This window comes from Sinocyclocheilus grahami, unplaced genomic scaffold, assembly GCF_001515645.1.
Source record: "Sinocyclocheilus grahami isolate Dianchi unplaced genomic scaffold, SAMN03320097.WGS_v1.1 scaffold2877.1, whole genome shotgun sequence".
Classification (NCBI taxonomy): Eukaryota; Metazoa; Chordata; class Actinopteri; order Cypriniformes; family Cyprinidae; genus Sinocyclocheilus; species Sinocyclocheilus grahami.
The window spans coordinates 27,463-32,612 of NW_015508052.1; the positions used below are offsets into that span (position 1 = coordinate 27,463).

General features: G+C 35.3%; 1 long non-coding RNA gene across 1 annotated transcript; it reads right to left on the reverse strand.

Annotated features, from left to right (window-relative positions):
- Window positions 1-3,051: 3,051 nt before the first annotated feature.
- Window positions 3,052-3,720, reverse strand: LOC107575768 (uncharacterized). The gene is made up of 3 exons (XR_001607941.1): window positions 3,633-3,720; window positions 3,301-3,471; window positions 3,052-3,082 (listed from the first exon to the last, which is right to left on the reverse strand). It is a non-coding gene; the product is annotated as an uncharacterized lncRNA (long non-coding RNA).
- Window positions 3,721-5,150: the final 1,430 nt, after the last annotated feature.

Consider the following 5,150-nt stretch of genomic DNA (forward strand, 5'->3'; position numbering starts at 1 on the left):
CCATCTTCACATCATCAGACGAGAGAAGAGCTGTGTTTGTGAGGGAAAGGGAGAGTTATTTATTTATTTTTAATTTAAATTTTAATGAGGATTAATAAATAAGGAGTGGGTGGATTTTTATCATTGTAGGGTGGTTGTGCTCACACTCTGCCAACACATATTTATGCCCAAACACCAAGTAAAAGTGGATTTTGCATAATAGGTGCCCTTTCATTAGACATTTTACATTTTATGAAATACTAACATTAAATTGAAAGCAGTTGTGAACAGTTCAGTTGTCACAAAAAGAAGAAAAAAAAGCGACATCCCAGTAATTAGATTAGATTAGATTCAACTTTGCCATTGTGCAGAGTAAGCACAGAGCCAATGACATTCAGTTAGCATCTAACCAGAAGTGCAAATGGCACTATATTTATGAAAAATATATAAATATGCATATATATGTTTATATATATATCTATATATATATCATTTTTTATGGAGTGCAACATTGCAGTGTTTTGGGACTGGTACAATGGTGACTGTTTTGAAGTAGGTGGGGACCAAGTAGAGCTTGAAACTCCATTTCAGAAATAAACAACATCTGACTCTGAAACACTGTGAAAGGGGTGCATTTACAAACTATATTAATAAAAAAAATTTTTTATAAATACATTGCCTGCATATAATTTATTTAGCATAACTTCATCAGGTCTCACCTCAGTGTCTTGAGTTGAGAGTTTGGATCCTGTAGTAAATCACTGAGCTGCTTCACTCCTGATGGTCCAGGATCATTTCCTGTGAGATCCAGCTCTATCAGGTGTGAAGGGTTTGATCTCAGAGCTGAAGACAGAGCTTTATAACCTTCTTCAGTGATACTGCAGTCTGAAAGTCTATTAAACAAAGATGTTATTCTTCCTTATAACACAGATTGTCACACAAGTACATGTTCTAGACTAAAGGAAATAAAAAGATGCACTACAGGAATTTTGGCCTGAATGGTCTCTTTTCACAGTATAGCTGGGTAAAGTTATATATTGGTGAACGTAAACTACAACAAATGCAATTTTTGCATTTTCATTTTCCACAATTATAACCTACAGTTACAATCAAAATTACTCAACCCCTCAGAGACTGCAGAACTTTACAAATACAAGCTTTTCTGAAGATCCAGGATAAAATAACAATTGCATCTATAACAGTTCACTAGAATATTAAAAGTGATATTGTTAATATATAATGCAATATTTTTGAGTTATAAGATTTTTTAATAATACAGCTGTCATAACGATTCAACATTGCTGTTTTTAAGTCACTTATTTGCATGGTGGGGAATAAAATAGTCTCAACACAATTAAGCCTTTAGAAACTCTATTAAAAACAGAATTAGCTTGAGCTGTTACACATACATACAGTTAGTCCATGCATGTGCTGAAGTTGAGCAGCAAAAATGGCAAAGTCAACAGAGATCTCACAAAAGCTATAGAGAAGCTATGGAGAATAAATAATTTTATTACTTTAGAAAGTCTAAGGCAATATGAAGATTTCCAAGACATTAAAAGCTCTCAGCCTTATTCCTCAGCTTAAAGCGTGTTGTACCAGAAAACCTTTGAGGGTGTTGAAGAAAAAGCACAATATCATAAAATGTTTAATCAGAGCAACAGAAAAAAACCTGCAATGTACAGCCAAAGACTTGCAAGATGACCCGACGAAAGGAGAAAAACCATTTCAATGCAGTGTGTAAGAAGAACACTAGACAAGTATGGCCTTCATGTTGAAGCATCTTGAAGAATACCACTCTTGATCAAGAAGAACAAAAGGCCTAATTGAACTTGCTAAAATTCATTTGTGTAGACCTGTGGAGTTCTGGAAGAATGTTTTATGGAGTGATGTGACCAAACTGGAACTTTTTGGACCCATGGATCAGCGGCATGTCTGCTGCAAAAAAGGCAAAGCTCATAAGCAGAAGAACACCATCTCCATCGTCAAACTTGGAGGTGGATCAGTGCTGTTATGGGGTTGCTTTACTGTAGCGGGAAGTGGAAATCATGACCGTATGAAGGACATCATGGATTCTTTGAAGTATCAGGCCATTTTGACAAGAATTGTGATGTCTTTGGTGCAAAGACTGAAGCTGATGATCAAAGGACTTTCCTGCAGGACAGTCATCCCAAAGAACACATCCAAATCTACTTCTGCTTGGTTCAGAGTTCAGTCATAGAATGTTCTCGAGTGGCCTGTTCAGTCTCCAGATTTAATTCTCATTGAAAATATCTGGTTGAATTTAAAGAAAGCAGCGGCAATGTGAAAACCAAAGATTATCAATGATCTGGAAGCTTTTTCAGGCGAGGAATGGGCCAAGACTGTAGTAGAGAGGTGACGGAAGCTTCTAAGCACTTACAGGCAGCGTTTATTGGTGATTTTAAAGAATAAAAGATTCTGTGCAAAATTTGACTTTTTTATAATTATTATAATAATTTTGAACATGAATGTTTTGAGCCAATTTGAATTTCATCATGATTCATCAATGTTCCATTCTCAGAATCACTCAAAAGTGTATTAAACTTTCTCTAATACTTTACTGATGCCTTTATTTAATTGTTTTCATAAAATGTTGTTCTCCGCAGCAAAATGCCTTGAAGGTCATAATAATTTTGATTGCAACTACTATAACATTCTTCAGTGATACTGCAGTCTGAAAGTCTACAGAAAGACTAAATTAAATAAATAAATACATGCATGTATTACACCATTAGGATATTAACATTTCCAATCACCTCAAAAAAATCAATATGTTTGTCAATATTTTATAAATGTATCTACACCAACACACCAATTTCACATTACTGACCCATTCCTTGTGACACAGCATCAGTTTACAGACCAGCTGGAGCTTTACATTGATTCATGTTTAGATTAACCAAATTCAGACCTGAGTATCTGCAGTGTCTGTGAATTTCTCAGCAGACTGGAGATTTCTGTCACTCCAGAGTCTGCTATTTGATTCCTGCTCAGATCCAGCTCTGTCAGATTTGAAGGGTTTGAATTTAGAGCTGCAGCCAGAACATGACAAGCTCCTTCTGTGATGCAGTTGTTCTTCAGACTGCATAAAGAGAAAACACTTCAGTTTTAATCTGAATATTTACCAGTATGTTTCAGCTGACAGTTGACAAATACTGGTGATGATGATGATGATGATGATGATAACCACATTACAAAAGTCACATATGGTTTTTCAGTCAGCAATCTCTTATATAAGACACATAAAAACACCCAGCAGCAAGAATTTAAAAGTGTCCTTGTAACAATGAAAAAACGTACATCAGTGTGTTGAGTGTACAGTGTTTATCCTGCAGTAGAGCAGCGATCTGATTCACTCGTGTGTCTCCTAGTTCACGTCCACTCAGATTCAGCTCTCTCAGGAGTAACGGGTTTTTACCCACAATTCCAGTCACATACTGACAGCCTTCATCTGCAGCAGGACCCACAAACCTGCAGAAGAGAAGATGAAGTAAACTTCATTTCAGAAATAAACAACATCTGACTCTGAAACACTGTGAAAGGGATGCATTTACAAACTATATTAATGAAATATTTATTATAAATACATTGCCTGCATATCATTTATTTGGCATTACTTCATCAGGTCTCACCTCAGTGTCTTGAGTTGAGAGTTTGGATCCTGTAGTAAATCACTGAGCTGCTTCACTCCTGATGCTCCAGGATCATTTCCTGTGAGATCCAGCTCTATCAGGTGTGAAGGGTTTCATCTCAGAGCTGAAGACAGAGCTTTATAACCTTCTTCAGTGATACTGCAGTCTGAAAGTCTATTTAAGAAAGGTTTATTATATTCAAAGTTACATAATTAATATTACTACAAAAAGGTTTAATATATTTCTTCTTCTGATCAGAGAAAAAAGAAAAAAACATTTCACCATCTGACAGAATCGGGGTATCTTCCGTCCAATCAATTTTTGTTTTAATATTGAAATCTGAAAAATGAAAAACGGGCACATATTTCGTTTTTCAATTATTCAAACAAAACGAAAAATCAAGAATCCGGCTTAATTTTTCGTTTTTACATTCAGGGATAGAAAACGAATAAACAACTTGAATATTCGATCTCTACATGTGGGCGGGAATGAAACGCCCCTCTCTGCTAATTGGTCAACCAAACATTACAACATAATAATAGTCCTAAAAAAAAGAGCCGTAGATCACTGACAATCTACGCAATATCACATTCATAATCGCAGATGAATCGCATTTGATTATGAACGCGATATTGTGTAGCGTGTCAGTGTAAGTGTTTTTATTAATGACATTAATGTTTTTGTTAATTCAGCATATAGCACTAGCTAACTAAATGAATGTAACATGGCAAAGATTAATGCACTTTTGGAAATTGAATAAGGTAAATTTCATTTTGGAATTTCTGTGGTCTAATGTGATGTTGATCATGTTCATGTTGTTCATGTAAATTTTTATTTTAATGTTGTAATTAATTTATAGCATTAACAAGATGACCCGTTGAATTCATTTTGGGAGTGATGACTGATAAATGTATTTTTAGTCCAGTGCCTGTAGCCTATGTAGCGTCTGGACCACTCAAACACACAATATATATATTGTTAGCTAGATTTAACAAATACTCTGTAACACCCCAGGAAGCCAAACAGGCCCCTGGTTCCATGGTAATCCTGACACCCGATACAGTTACGACCTCCTGGAATTTAGGTGAAGAAAATCGCTTCCTTGCCCATAAGGAAAATCCACAAGGGAAGGACTTTTCTTTGCTAATTAATTAATAGGAAAACCTTTGTTTGAATGAACACACATGATCCTTCAGGTCATTGGGTATATTATTGTCATTGTGTATTTTGTCTTTGAAATTGTATACTGTTATGCAGGCTTATAATCGAAACACACTCCTGTCAGCTTACATATATATATATAACTTTACCATGTTTAGTACCTATGAATTCGTATTCGGATGATCTAATTGAGAGTATATATTGTATGTTTACACCTACGCAACATATTAGTGTTCTAAGAGTCTTTAATAATTTGTATTCGAGTTTAATTTGCAAATTACTCATGCTTTCAAACAAAAGGCCATAAAAATGCCCCAGTATCTCAGAAATCCCACTTGAGATTCCGGACTTCCTCAT